This window comes from Felis catus, chromosome B4, assembly GCF_018350175.1.
Source record: "Felis catus isolate Fca126 chromosome B4, F.catus_Fca126_mat1.0, whole genome shotgun sequence".
In the NCBI taxonomy this organism is placed as follows: Eukaryota; Metazoa; Chordata; class Mammalia; order Carnivora; family Felidae; genus Felis; species Felis catus.
The window spans coordinates 128143294-128159711 of NC_058374.1; the positions used below are offsets into that span (position 1 = coordinate 128143294).

Sequence of the window (16418 nt, forward strand, 5' to 3'; positions counted from 1 at the left end):
CTTGTATACTCTGGTAACACAGCAAGCAGGGAGCAGAGCAAGGACTTACAGCTGGTCTGTCTGAAGGCACAGGTTGGATGCTCTCAGAGCTCTGCAGAGTTTTTCACTAATGTAATTCCTAGGACCCTGGGGAATGAATACACAGCCCAGATTAGCCTGCCGGTAAGCAAGCCATTTCTTTGAAGTCTCAATTTTTATCGTAATCGTTTGTGCATTTTATCTTGTATTTGTGTTTTAACTGAAAAATAATGTTTTAAATTTCTTACCATATGGAAGGACATACTGTCCTTGTCCTGGGGGCTTGGAACAGTGACTGGAGTCATAGCAGGCACCCAAGGGGAGAGGGGAGAACAATGGGTGGGCCATGTGCACCCTGTCTTGAAAGGCAACATATTCTACCATGCTGCCTCCTCACACTCCATTTTCAGGGCAAAATAGGAAATATCAGAGTGCCCCATTAAAGTCAAAATTATGTTTAATGGCTGGATAAGTGAGGAGAGCCATAGTGCTCTGGCAAATAACTCACATGTACTCTCTCCAATTGAGAAATAACCTATCTAGGCTACTTTCCTGGTAAAAATCCTCTCTGTCCAAATGAATACTGCCATGGGCATGGTGTTTTCTTACAGTCTTGCATCATCTGTGCAGCTGACATTATCACTCAGCCTAATGGTGACAACAGGTGACTCTGACCCTAATAGTGACAATAGGTGACTCTGAGTGTTGGTCCAGGTACTGGTCAAAGGGTTTTACATGGCTGGCCCCCAATTAATCTCTTTCAACTACTCTATGAAATAGGCTGTACTATCACATCCATTTTGCAGATGAAGAAACTGAGGACGGAAAGGGGGCACCTGCATGGCTCAGTTGGTTAAGCATCTGACTTTGGCTCAGGTCATGATCTCATGGTTTGTGGGTTCAAGCCCTGTGTCAGATTCTGTGCTAACAGCTCAGAGCCTGGAGCCTGCTTCAGATTCTGTGTCTCCCTCTCTCTCTGCCCCTCCCCTGCTCATTCTATCTCTCTCTGTCTCTAAAAAATAAACATTGAAAAAAAATTTTAAAAAAACAACAACAACTGAGGACAGAAAAGCTGAACTGCTTGGTCCAAGGTGATCCAAGCTAGGGCATCTTGGGGCTGGGATTCACATCGATGTAACTGGATTCCAAAGCCTTCATTTTAGCAAATCGCCCCAGGTAGCCTGGCTCCTTGGCCCACCTTTGCATAGTACAAAGCGAAGAAATATCAGTAAGCTCATTTCTCTTGACACAATTAAGAAGCTCTACTAACCCATTTGCTGAGTGGGGTCTTCCATCTTCTAATTGGGTAGCCATCATTAGCACCTTCTATTGGTGCTAAGGGAATAGTTGCTCAATCCTTGCCAAAGGTTCTCATCTAAAAGATGCTGCTCGGAGATTGCAATGCCCACTGTCAGTTTAACACAAGTACAAGGTAAATGCCCAAGGTAAATTTGCTTTTGTTAAGCTCCTCAGCCCAGAAGTCAAGTTTGAATGCTGGGTAATTGACAGATACTGGCAAGGCTATGGTTGTATGAAACTCTGTCGAGAGAAAGCAGGGTGGAGTCATGGTCAATCCGTTCTGGAACCAAACAGCCCTGGGTGTGGATGAGGAACCTTTCCACTTACAGGTTGCATGGTTCTGAGTGCTGAACCTAACTGCTGCGTCTCTGTTTCTCCCACCTGTAAAGTGGGGTTAGTAATTTTGGCCCCTCAGTGCTGCTGTAAAGATAAACTGAGACATGCTTCCCTAAGGTTAAATGCTATTTGATGACTTGTGTGAATGTCCACAACAACCGAGCTCCTTCTAAAACACGACACAGATCAATGTATCGTAATGATCCCCGGACAACAGCAGGGTTAGGGGTGCTGCTCCCCCTGCCCCCACACGGTCAAAAATCCACATACAACTTTTGATTTCCCCCAAACTTAACTACTAATAGCCTACTGTTGATCAGAAGCATTACCGAGAGCATAAACAACCGATCAACACGTGTTTTGTATATGCTATTACGACAAAGCTAGAGAAAAGAAGATGTTACTTAGAACATCATAAAGGAAAATACTAGCATTGTCCTGTGTTTATTGAAACAAATCTGCATGTAAGTGGTCCCGGGCAGTTGAAACCTGTAGTTAGCTGTTCAAGGGTCAGCTGTGTGCGAATGTGTTCAGTTTGGTGCCTAACACACAGTGCATGTTCAATATGCTGTACATGACAACGGCATCACAATATTGGGATCTGTGCTGCCGTGTTATATTTTTAATTGTTCGGATCAATAACATCAATACCTTGCAAACGTGTCTCTTTAAAACCGTTTCAAACTGCTTTTCTACCATCTTCTCCAATTGATAATCACAAACCCCTGGCGGGCGGGTAGCTCAACTAACATTACACTTCTTCGGCAGATAAGAAATGTGAGGTTCAGAGAGATTGAAGAACTTGCTTAAAGCCAGGAGGCTAGTTGGTGTCACTGTTGCAGCTAAGACCAGAGATCGGATTCTCCTTCTTTTCCTTCTGCCACCGCTGCTTTGAAAATACCTGCAGGTTCTGCGAGATCACAAGGAAGAGAGATAATCGGCTTCTCCAGGATCACACAGCAAGTCCACGAGAACGCAGGAAACCATCCTCAAGTCTAGTCTTCCACTGTGCTGCAGTCAGGCAGATAACTGCACCTTACGGTTCACAGGGAGAGACAAACTCCGCTCAGGAATGCTATATCTGAGCCCCAAGTCAGACAGCGGCTGATTTCCTCTGTCCTCTGCCTCCAGTTCATCAGAAAGCCCTCCAGGAATGAGCCCCACACCCTACCTCCTGACTCCCCTCCTCCACTTGCTATACTTCGGTGATACCTGCTTCCTTGGTCTTTTTTGCATTTGCCGTTTGCTCTGCTTAAAGCACTCTTGGCTCTTGGAAGCGTTGGTGTCTTCTCTTGGCTGAAAGTCCTCACCCACCCTTTGTGAGTTCCTACAGAAGCAGCCTTACATCTACCCACCCATCTCTGTATTGTTGCTCTTGGGTCCTTCATAGCCCTTATCACCATCGCAAGTTGCTTCTGTGCAGTCTGCTTTCCTCCACCAAGAGATCTAAGCTCCATGGGCGCAAGTGCCTTGGCTGTACCTCATGCAGTATGTGTTACATGGTGTAAAAAAATTTTCCAACCCCAGCAGCACCCGCCTAGGAGAGACCAAAACTGGAAGTGTGTGTTTCAGTGCAACTGCTCTTAATAAGCAGCTGAAGCTGTTCAGAGACCGTGATCATGGCAGGCTCTAACTGGACCTAAAAAGAAAAAGTCTTTCCTAGCCAATGAACTGTATTACTTTCTCTCAAAACCTCTGTGCAAACCAATGAACTCATCCTGTCCCACTGAGAACACAGTTTTCAAGTGCTCTTTCCTAACCTACCTCCCTCTTTTGCATTTAAAAACTGACTTTTTCTCTCTGCCACCTATTCGGTAATTTTTTTTCATTGGTGTGTGTTCCCTTACCTGGCAATGAAATAAACAATAAATTCAACTTAGTTTTGTTTCTTTGTGTGTATTTTATTTATTTATTTATTTATTTATTTATTTATTTATTTATTTATTTTTCTTTTTTGCTCTTGTCAATGAAAATAGGGCTCTTCCTGAAGTATTCTGACATACCTGGAGAGGCAGTATACATAGGGACCCGAATCTCAAATTCGGGAACAAGACAATCAAATTCAGACCCTAGTTGTGCTATTTTCTTAGGCAAATGGAGTAACCACTCTATGCCTCAGTTTCCTCACTGCAAACTACAATAATGATGATGATGATGATGATGATGATGATGATGATGATGATGCCTGTATCATGGTCTGGCCCAGAGTAAGAGCTATCTAAGTGCCAGCTACCATAATTATTCAGCACAATGTCAAAAAAGAGCCTCATAATTTGTAGACAGGATTCTTACAAGGTTGTTGCCAGAAGCTAGGGCTAATGTTTATCAGTTTTTCAATGTGATAAAACATACAAAGTGTCCAATACATATTGAATAAATGAGAGCAACTCTTCTTCTAAAGCAAGGCATGAAAATCAACGCAATGTATTATTACTTTCAACTTTTTACTAAGGCTTTGCTAAATAATGAAGTTAGTACAGGCAATGAAAATGATAACAACTTACTGTTTTAGAAGAGCTTTTAGGGGTGCCTCGGTGGCTCAGTCAGTTAAGTATCTGACTCTTGATTTTCGCTCAGGTCATGATCTCCTGGTTCGTGAGATAGAGCCCTGCCATGCTGACAGCACGGAGCCTGCTCGGGATTCTCTCTCCCTTTCTCTCTCTGCCCCCTCTCTGATGCACCCTGCCTCTCTCTCCAAACATACAAACAAACAGAACTTTTATATACTTGATCTCAGTTAACTGACACTGCACAAAGGAAGGCTTAACAGGTGCTCATTTTATAGATAAGAAAGCTGAGGATCAGCGATGGAATTGTGACTTGTCCCTGGCCCCACAGTGCAGGGGAGTCAGATTTAACTTTTTCGCTAACTGTATTTCCTAAAACCTCAAGTAAGGGAAAGTCACTCAAGTGGAATTGTTCTATAAAAATAATTTCTAGAATTCCTTAGAATGACTCCCTAGGAGAAAACAGGTTGTGATTAGGATATTTCTTCCTTCAGAATAGTAATCTTGAGTATGTATGTTCAAGATGCTGCTATTGTTAAAATTATTACTGCTGTAGGAATATCCTAAAGCATTTTCTGAATACCAAAGGACTGGCATATCTTTCCCTCTGAGAGTTGATTTAATTTTCATAAAAAGCCAAGAATCCCATGTACTTTTAAATCTTGTAAATAAGTGGTAAAGAAAAGTAATGAGGGTTTGTTCTTTTTAAAATTTTTTTTTAATGTTTATTTATTTTTGAGAGACAGAGAGACACAGAGCACGAGCAGGGGAGGGGCAGAGAGAGAGGGAGACACAGAATCTGAAGCAGGTTCCAGGCTCCGAGCTGTCAGCACAGAGCCTGACACGGGGCTCGAACCCATGAACTCTGATCATGACCTGAGCCGAAGTCAGATGCCTAACTGACGAGCTACCCAGGCGCCCTACCCTCCCCACCTTTTTTTTTTTTTTTTTTTTAAATAAAATTGACTATAAGAGGAGACTCACATGGTTTACAAGGTAGTTTTGTAATAGGACTTAGGCGATGATGGACATTGAGAGCAGTCTCTTTGATATTCCGTTTTGTTGCTTGCTGTCTTCCATAGAATTAGGCTAATGCTTTGTAGCAGGGTGAACTCTGGGGTCAGAGCGGACCCCAAGCCTAGAGCTTTCTGCCCTAAATGCAATAAGGAAACCAAAGAAAGGTGCTCTGTAGCAGACTAATAGTTGCAGCTGCCTCTTATCTTCTTCCCTCCTCTATTTTGTAGCAGCCATTCAGTTTAGATGGGAGTCACCTCACCCCTGCTCAAAGCTTGGACCCAACCTGATCTAGGCAAGGAGCATAATCCGCTCTTTAGCTATATAGATTGGATAAGGAGTGGGGCTATGGCCTGAGATAGCGCAATTAGAGTAAAGCACAGGACTCTTCCTCCCTTAGAGATAAATGAGGAAGCTGGCAGCCCAAGGGATGGATAGAAATCATGTGCTACTAAAAGGGAAGTCAGCCTGAGGACAAAGATGAAGAATCTTTGAGAAACGAGCCAAAGCCCATCTGCCACCTGCAATTACACAAAGCAGTGCATTCATTTTTTATGCCAGTATGGTATGGATTTCCTTATAGCACGATTCCTCTCTCTGTTTCCAGAGCACCCCACCTCATTCCTTACATCAGATTTTAAGTATGTAAACACATAATAATTATATCATTTCCTATGTACACATCAGAACGCATATACGTAAGATAATATGTAAATCTGCATATATGTTCTTTTTTCTTCTACACATAAGTTTTTCAAAGTAGAAAACGATTCACTTTTGAATCCCCGGTGCTTAGCACACAGCTTTGCTAACTAAGTGGGAGAGGCTTCTCTCAAAAGACCACTAAAGTTTTAGAACCTCTTGGGGATGCCTGGGTGGCTCAGTCAGTTAAGCAACTGACTTTGGCTCAGGTCGTGATCTCACTGCGTGTGGGTTCGAGCCCCGCATTGGCTCTGTGCTGACAGCTCAGAGCCTTGAACCTGCATCAGATTCTGTGTCTCCCTCTCTCTCTGCCCCTCTTCCGCTGCTCTAAGAATAAACATTAAAAATTTAAAAAAAGTTTTAGAACATCTTCAGGCAGCAAAGGAATTACAAGGCACTTACTTCATATCTCGATCTTTCCAAACTCCTAACTTTACCTGTCCAATTACAGGTACAAACCCACTTTGAGGACCATGATGTTGACAATTAAAGAGAGAGGAAAAACATCGTTACAGGCAGAATCTCCTATGGGAGGCCATTTGGATATAAAAATTCTAGTATGTATTTATTAAGGAAAAACAAGTTCCATAGCTTCCTGGTTTATAAGGTGGTGAAGTGCAGGTGTGTGCATCCCTCCCTGATGCTACCTGGGGACTCTCTCCTTGCTAACTGTGGGCAAGCTACTTCACCTAAGTGTGTGTGTCCTCATCCACAAAATGGGGATGATAAAAGCACCTTTCCTTAAGTGACTGTTGGAGATTAAATAAGGCAATATGCATGAAGCCATTAGCCTAATGACTGGCATTATCAATAAATGGAATGTATTATTATTACTAATGTTATGACTCTTATTACTTCAGCACTTGCTAACACAGAAGCCAATCCAGGCAAGTGCCTTAATGGAAATTCACAGCTAAACCAACAGAAGAGTTGCCATCCCCGGAAGGGATGCAGGAGGAACATCTGGTCCCAACACAGGTGTAAGCTCAGGGGAGAGACGGCAGATGATCACTGCTGGACCGGTGACAAGATGGAGGTTTCAAGGGAGCCTATGGATGGCTTCCCGACCCAGCCCAGGACCCTGCTGGAACATAAAGAGGAACCAAGAGAATGGGGAGGGGGTAGGGGCAGGCTGTGACACTTCAAAGCCATTTCGGGGCTGCATCTGAGAGGTACAGGATTGAAAATGATACATTAAAGAGCTGGACTCAGAAGGCGAGTGGATTAGAGCTACTCTCCAAGTCAGGGACGAAGCTAATGAGGCTTTTCTTGTCACCATCTGTAAAAGTTTATTACTTATACTTCAAAGGCAGTGAGCAGCAGAGGGGCTGGGGAGAGGGACTGCTTCTCACAAGAACAGGAGCAGGAAACAGAAGATGCTGACTTTGGGGGGAAGGTGGGGGGGGGTCACCCCCTGCATCACTGCTTCCAAAAGAACTAAGCCCGGGGGCGGGGCGGGGTAGTAGTCTGGATGCACACACCTGTGATGGTCAGGAGCTGGTGGTGGTCACAGGGTGGGAAGAAGATGGATAGGAAGGAGGATTAATTAACTTTATTATGAGGCAGGAGACGGGCTGGTTACCCTGAAATTACCTGCTGGCAGCCCTCAATTCTGATCTCACACACTCTGGGTTTCCTTCCCGGTAGAAAGTGCTCCAAGTCTTTGTTAATATCAACCTACTTAACACCTGGCTGTCCGTCAACATATATTCCACTTGAACACGGTCATCCAGACAGGATGGCAGGCGGCTTGCACAATGACTCTTCACTCACCCGTGAGATGGATGATGCCTTCCTTCTAGCTCAAAGCAAGTCACTTTTGATAGTTTGTAATTACAGGGAAAGGAACAGATATTCATTCCCTCATTAGATATGTACTGACTGCTCACTACTACTGTGTGCCAGACACCGGGAATACAGTGAGGAGCAATGATCGCCCAGGCCTTGCCCTCCTGGAACTTTCGAGTCTAGTGGGATATATGGGACATTAATTAAAGAATCATGCAAAACCAAATAAATTCAAAATGACAGCAATCCTAAGTGCTATGAAGGGGTAACATGATGTAGGTATAAAGTAAGAGGAATTGATCTGAATGGGCAAGGCTCTCCTGAAGGAGTGAAGACAGGGCTGAGGATGGCAGAACATGTAGGGTCAACCAAGCAAAGGTGGGGAGGTTGGCCTAGGAACACAGGGAAGAAAGCTCCAGCGTGAGGGAAGAGCATGTGCCAAGGCCCTGTGGTGGCAGGGAGAACGAGTCACTCTAGAAACACAGAACACCAATATTTCTAGAGTGAGGCAAGGAGTATGTGGAGAGGCAAGTAGGCATGGACTTTTGTCTGTATTTTTCACTACTTACCCTTTTGGTTCGTACTGTGTGCTTTTACACCACATAGTAAAGCTCAAGTGTATGGGAATGCAAACTGGTACAGCCACCCCGGCCGGAAAACTTATGGAGATTCCTCAAAAAATTAAAAATAGAACTACCCTACGACCCAGCAATGGCACTACTAGGTATTTATCCAAGGGACACAGGTGTGCTGTTTTGAAGGGACACATGCACCCCCATGTTTTATAGCAACACTATCAACAATAGCCAAAGTATGGAAAGAGCCCAAATGTCCATTGATGGGTGAATGGATAAAGATGTGGTATATATATACAATGGAGTATTACTCGGCAACCAAAAAGAATGAAATCTTGCCATTTGCAACTACGTGGATGGAACTGGAGGGCATTATGCTAAGTGAAATTGGTCAGTCAGAGACAAGACAAATATCATATGACTTCACTCATATGAGGATTTTAAAAGACAAAACAGATGAACATAATAGAAGGGAAGCAAAAATAATATAAAAATGGGGAGGGGGACAAAACATAAGAGACTCTTGAATATAGAAAACAAACAGAGGGTTGCTGGAGGGGTTGTGGGGGGGGGGGACAGGCTAAATGGGTAAGGGACATTAAGGAATCTACTCCTGAAATCATTGTTGCACTATATGTTAACTAACTTGGATATAAATTTAAAAAAAAATAAATTATTAAAAAAAGTTCAAGTATAAATGCTGAAGTGAAATGAATGATTTACTACGATGTCAGGATTTTATGTACTGTATCTTACTGAATCCATTAATTCACTGATTCCCACGCAATCAATTCCTTTTACTCTTAGAGAAAGAACAGCTGATAAACCCAAGGTCACAGAGGTGGTAAGTCCCAAAGTGGAGATTCCAATCAGGTACCCTTCAGAAACTTTATAGGTAGGCTAGTCTGTGTAATGTAGCTGAAATTCATGAGTTAGGTTATCAAACTAAAATAATGAGTCAGGAGAGTTTGCTCACTTAAGACACGATTCCTGCACTCAAAAAAAGCACTCAAAAACAATGACTAGGAAATAGGAGCAGCCACTTTGAAAAAATGGCTCGGCAGTTTTTCAAAACACTGCATATGGAGTTATTACCTGAGCTAGAAATCACACTCCTAGGTATTCACCAAAAGAAATGGAAAGACGCCCAGGAAAAACTTGTACACGAGTTTCGTTAGTAGCATTATTATTCATAATGTCAAAAAGTCATTAGTAGCATTGTTCATAATGTCAAAAAGTGGTTAACAGCCTCAGTTCAGTGTCCAATAACCATGAATGAAAAGATGAAATGCGGCATATATCCATACAATGGAACATTATGTGGCCATAAAGAGGAATGAAGCACTAACAAGGGCTACAAGATGGGTGAACCTTGAAAACATGCTAAGGGCAAGAAACCTGTCATAAAGGCCATATGCTGTCTGATTCCATTTCTATGAAATGTTCAGAATAGGCAACTCCCTGGAGAGAGGAAGGAGATTAGTAGTTACTTAGGCTGGGGAGTGATGGTTAATGGGTACAGGTCTCTTTTTGGAGTGAAAGCCTAACATTAGATTGTAGTAAGGGTCATGTAAGTCTGTGAATATACTAAAGAGTACTCAACTGGACACTATAAAGAGGGGGATTTTATGGTATGTGAAACACATCTAAAAAATAAAAAGGAATAGTGACTAAGACTCTGACAGAGTCTGAATCCTTAGTCTGAATCCTTGCTCTACTAATCACTAAGCCATGTGAAATAGGGCAGGTGAATTTCTCTCTGCAAGCTTTAGTTTCCACATTGGCACAAGATCCACATCCCCAGCTCACAGGGGTAAAGAGGCAGCAGCACATTTGCCATAAGACCCCCCCCCCCACTTAAAATACCTTAGGTGGACGCTGTGATCATCGAAACAACACATGACAGTGAAAATCACAATTAATCATGTGTCCAGCAAGTGCTACATCTCTTGCCAGCTCACAGGTCACCCCCACCCCCTAGAAAAAGTGCAGAAACTGAAGAGAGTTTCCCCTGGAAGAAGAGAATAAAAGGCTCACCAGGTCCATTCTACCTGCCCCAGACATGTGAAGGAGAATTCTAGGAAGGGGGATTTATTCTGCCTGGTGAGGGCAGATCCTGGAACAAAGAAAGGAGTTACAGAATGAGACATGGGGTTGAATACGAAGAACTTTCAAAGGTAAGGTCACTGTTCTTTGGAGGCGGAATGTGTTGTTGTGATAGTGAGTTCACCATCGCTGGGGGTATGCGAGCTTAGCTGACGACTTGGGTAAGACAAGTGGGTACTCTAGGCCTTGAGGATTACTTGTCATGCTGAGATTGTCATTTGAGGCGCCGTCTCTTGGTTCCTGTCACTTGGAATCAATTTCCCTTCTCTTCCCTCACTTCCTAGTACTTAATAAATGACGGATCTGACAACCGCTTTGCTCCCAGAGCAACTTGCCCTCTGCTCTACTGAGCACTGGTCATTCTACATCAGATATAATCATCATGCCGTTCTCCTTGCCAGGGACTGCTCTTTTCATCCCAGACACCCCAGGGCCCTGAAGCACAGGAGGCGCTGAGTGTGTGGGTCAGGGCAGCAACATTCCCTATGCTTTATAATTACAAACTGTCCTCACTCAATTATAAGACTCACTGCAATGCATTCTGGACACTTGCTTGACTCCCCTCTGACATTAGATCTTCCCTGAAAGAAGGAATGGGGTCTCATTTCAAACCTCTTTACCTCACAGGATGCCTTGAGTATGGTACACACTACATAAAATATAATATGTACTGTGTATGTGTGTATGTGTGTGTGTGTGTGTGTGTGTGTATATATATATATATATATATATATATATATATATATATATATTCTCCCCCCTCCCCCAAATCAGAGCAAGACATCTTCTTACTTAAGGCTAAAGAGGCAGCTGCTGCTTCTGGAACAATTTTCCATTTACACCTAGTAATAAATGACAATTCTGAACCAGGCATGAAAACCATACAGCTCCTAGAGCCAGAGATCAAGCCCCTCAGGGCAAGAATTTGGCATCGGGGACATACAACTATAGATGTACCTCACAGGGGCCCTTCCTCATCACCTAGGCTGGACTCAACTTGCAAAATTCTACTCGGGGAGGAGCTGGGGTAATGTAATGGAATCTGCGAGGTCCCAAACGGATCTCCTTTCTTATAAAAAAAAAAAAAAAAAAAAGATTCTACTAGGATTTCTGGGTTTTCTTGCCTCTATTTAGCAAGCTGCTCAACAAAGGTTACTGAGCACAGACTGTGTGCCGGGGCTTTCTTCCAGGTATCTGGGAGACACTAGGGCAAGGGGTACTCACAGGCTGAAGGGAAAAGTCACAGAGAGAGAAGGAAGTGGGTAATCATAATAGTGTCGCACGCCATGCAAACATGGAGGCCATGAGTACTGAGCTCAAGGGGACCCCAGAGCGATGCCCTGAGAATGAGTTGGAATCCAGCAGGCTGATGAGATGGGCATCCCAGACACAGGAATTAGAATACGCAAAGACCTGAGAGCTTGTGAGCAGTTTGGTTTAATAACTTTGTTTGCCAGGGGCTGGTGGGAGAAGGAACGGGGAGTTGGTGTTTAATGGGTACAGAGTCTCAGTTTGGGGAGATAAACAAGTTCTGGAGACGGGAAGGTGGTGATTGCTGAGCAGTGTGAATGCACTTAATGTCACCGAACTGTACACTTGAAAATGGTTAAAATGCCAATTTCTGTTATATTTTACAATAAAAAAAAAAAAGATTATGCCCAGGAAGCATGCCCAGGACCCCCCTTCTGCAGTCTATAAATTCAGGAATCTCGGCTGGCACTGCACTGGTGTGGTATGGGAACCAGATACCCACGGGAAATGTCTCAGACTCCCTCTTTACAAATAATCTAGCAGTTTTAAAAGCTGTCGCCTCCTGAAAGAGGTGAACCTTTAAGTCACACAATTTCCCCCTCCTCCCCAAGATTTTAACAAACTCCCCTAATTTTACCCCTTTGGGTTGAGGGAAGAAATGAGGCAGAGCTGAAATAGGCAGGCATCCTTTGATAAGGTGCTCCCTCTCCTAATTAACAGGACCCCACACAACTAAACATCTGCCAGCTTCAGAAACTTCCACGGTGATGAGCTTTGATCACAGTGGAGCACATAGTATCTGTACCGAAAAGAGAATTTCACACAGCCGAAATCAGACACCGCTCAATCCAACTTGACTCAACTCAACCCAACATATGAAGACGGCTGTGAGAGTCAACCCACGTAAGGCATGGGGGTGCTGCAGAGAACTGGGAATGAGCAAGATACGATCCTTGCCAAATTGAAGGCGCCCCGCGGTTCCAAAGCAGCCTTTCTCTTCTTCCAACGTGCACCATGTTCATGGACAAGCTAATGGGAGGCTCGTGTTAATTCTATCTCTTAACATTTCCTGCAAGTTTCCTAAAGCCTATGTTTGGTAACTCAACACCACGGTTGTCAAAAGTTTATGAAGTTGCCTTTCTATCTGGAAATGATCCTTTCTTGGTTTCTCTTCTTTCTCTTTGGTTCTAGTCTCACAAAACTCAGAGAGAACTGTCATTTGGTGAGCTCATCCAACAATTTCTGACATGCCTATAAATCATTTTCTGCTTCCCGGAGAAAGTTACAATGTACATCCTGACATCGCCATAGGAATTATGCAGGTGCATCCAAAAGGTTGATTCACAACTTTCACATACACCCCAACTGAATCAGCACGTCCTGGCAAGCATTAAAAAAATACCACTGCATATTATTACTTCATGTGATCTTGTCTCAAGAGAAGAATCCATCCAACTGTGATGGTGTTTTGAATGCAAAAGAGAAACATGGCAGAAAAACGTTGAGAAAACTCAGAGTGAATTCAAATGGTGGGGATGTCTTTGAACCACAACTGTTTTCCTCTCTAGAGTCATTAGTGCTAATTACTAACAACTACCCTGGTGACAAGTGCTGGCAGTTACTTAACTGCTAATTGGCTTCAATTTACCGCTCCGATTGTGTGGTCACAGGTATATATTTGCTTGGGGAGTGAGGAAAAAGAGCAGGTATCTCAAGCCTTGAGGCTGTCCTTTAAAAAGGCATCAACTGTCTAAAATGTCCAGTTTAACCCCAGTGGGTCTCAAACTTTCCCGAGCGTCGGAATCACCTGGAGGTTATTTAGCACAGACCTGCTGGGCCCCACCCCCCAGAAATTCCGATTCCGCAGGCCTGGGGTGGGGCCCAAGAATCTGAGTATCTTAGAGGTTCCCAGGTGATGCTGGAGCTGCAGATTCCAGGGCCAGCGGCTGAAAACCACTGGCCTCCTCAATCCTCTACTCCCCTCAGCCAAGGTAGGCTCTGCCTCTCCCGCCTCAGCTGTCCCACCTGCTGCGAACGGACGGACGGGCGCAGCCCAAGACCACCGAGCGCCCTGTAGGGTCTCAGGGTGCACCGCCTCAGGCAGGAGAGTGATGCTGTCTGAACGCGGGGGATATCTACTGAAAGACGGGGATTTTAGAAATGATTTGCCCCGCCCCCACACGACCTAACTGGGCATTTTACAATCTTTCTGCTTTTTCAGATGGACAGAATGAATCCAAGAGAGAGTAGAGGAAAAATGAGTAAAGCTTCCTCACCTAAGGTTCACCCAGCTGTGACTTGGCAGTTAGAAAACGTCCTGTGCTTCATTGCTAGGACCCCTCTCCACCTTGCTCTTTATACACATTTTAGACCTAAAGAACGTAGAATGTGTAAATATGATAATAAAGGTTCCAGCCCCTAACCTAACAGATTAGTGAATAAACCCGAGGAATGAGCCTTATTCAACAAACTGCCATAAGCAGACAATGCGCTGGGAGTCAAGGATATAATCATGACAATGGGAACTACTGTTAATTAAGCCCCACCGCACACTAACCAGTGCAAAGGACAGTGCGGGGACTTCAGCACATGCCTACAGCGTGCCTGTCAGGTCCCAAGTTTCTTCTCAGCACTTGGCACATACTTATTTAGTCCCAACAACCCTGGGAGTTGGAACTTTGCAGGAGAGGCTACTAAGCCACAGAGAGGTTCAACAGCTTGGCCAATTTGCTCATAAAAGGTGAAGGTAACAATTGCACCCAAGTCACCGGCCTCAGGGGATGTACCAAACCCTATCCTATTGCCTCTGTTGGTCGGTGACGTCACCCACGTTCCACCGATAAGAAAACAGAAGCCCACGGAGGTTTCGAATGGACTCAGCTTCTGATTCTGAAGTCTGTGCCACATGCCCCCGGGCTCTCCGATGATTGGCATGAGGCAGCCCCTGTTCTCAAGAGGAAGACGGGCATAGAAACTAGGAAACACAACTCAAGGTGGCGGGTGCCATGACGGTGCAGTAATGTTAAGCAATCCTTCACACACAAAGTGATTTTCTTCCCCTTCTACTGATGGGCTGTTAAATGACTAATGAGACTGATCTGGGGCAGCCAGATTTTGCTCCCATTTGGTCCAGATGTTTCCACATGTGGCAGATGTAGTCGGATACCTTCGCATGCAGCTTTTATCGCCACTTCTTTGTTATGTTGCCAATGCTGCCCGCGTTGAGTTGTACCTGTGTGCGTACTTCCTTGTGCCTTCATCTGGAAGCTTAATGCCCTACGTGGTAATATTTGTTGAGTATCCTTTAAACTCTTACGGAGACTTGAAGGCTTTGACACAGACAACACGGGTGGTATTTTCCTGGCATTTAAAGAGGTTTTCTATGTGTTATCCATGGTGCCGCTACTGAGAGCAAAGCAGGAATCAGCTTTGCATCATAAACCCCAGAGCATTTCGGCTCTGCTATCATTGTTCCCCAATATTCTAAAGATTTAGGTGAACTAAGCAGTTTCACCCCTGAGATTAATCCCATAAAGACAGGATGGCTCCAGGTTAGAGACAGAACTCCCCCAAAGCTGGGATGTTTGCAGGCCCCTACGGCAGAGATGGAATGCCTCACCATGCACTCGGCAGAAGGAATGTGTTCACAAGGAGGAGTGGGTCTTCTCCTCTCTGGCGGCCTCTGCTATATCCTGCATCTTTCGAGGCAGCTTCTGCACACCCCAGCTTGGTAAAGACAAATCTGAATGATGTCAAGGTTGCCTTTTCCCATGAAACGGAACATCATTTTTCTACTTAATGGCCAGCTTTCCTCCTTCAACTCCACCAGAAGAGATGCTTTTGTCGAACTGTCCATCTATATCAACCGCCCACACCTATGGATGGGACTGCAGGGCATCACCTTGTCTGACCTCTTTATTTTCAGGGAGGAAAACTGAGGCCCAGGACAAGGAACCACTTACTTGTCAGTTGGTGGTCAGGTCACACAAAATTTTTTTTTTAAGCCATTCTTTTTTTCTTTTATAAAAAATGTACTGTGAAAGAAAAATCAGAGTCAGAACTTCATTGTGACCTAAAACATTAAATTTATACCTCTGCTAGGGCTCTCTCTGACATCACCGGCTGTACTATATAGCAACATGCCTTGTAAGAAGAAAACTGAAAATTTCGATGAGGAACCTTCAGAAAATTCAAACCCCAAAATCACACTCTGCTAATTTATACTGAAAGATGAATCTGGAAGAAGGAATGCTATATGCCACAGAAATTCAGTAAAGTCTTAAGTAAATCTTCAAAAAAAAAAAAAAATCAGAAACATCCTAATTGGCCCCAAGTAATGAGAATGTCTTAAAATAATAATGATATATAACTAAGTGGAACATTACCCAGATAGTGAAAGTGATGATTATATGGATCAATAATGTTAAGTGAAAATATAAAGAATCAGAATTGCCTACAGAAGCAACACAACTGTCTTGAAAAATGTAGAGAAAAACTGGAAGTAAGTGATCAAATAGTGATGATTTCTAAGTAGTAGAAGTATGATTTCCCTCACTTCTCCCAATCTTCTCGAGTCTCCAACGTATTCTGTGATGCACAGACTTTATTCTATAATGAGGAACATGCACTGTTATTTTTTTTTACATTCTTTTTTTTTTTATTTTTAAATTTTTTTTTCAACGTTTATTTATTTTTGGGACAGAGAGAGACAGAGCATGAACGGGGGAGGGGCAGAGAGAGAGGGAGACACAGAATCGGAAACAGGCTCCAGGCTCTGAGCCATCAGCCAAGAGCCTGACGCGGGGCTCAAACTCACAGACCG

General features: G+C 43.8%; 1 protein-coding gene across 6 annotated transcripts in view; it reads right to left on the minus strand.

Moving 5' to 3' along the window:
* Positions 1-16418, minus strand: part of LARGE1 (LARGE xylosyl- and glucuronyltransferase 1) — a 544237-nt gene that overhangs the window by 172709 nt on the left and 355110 nt on the right. The window lies entirely within an intron of this gene.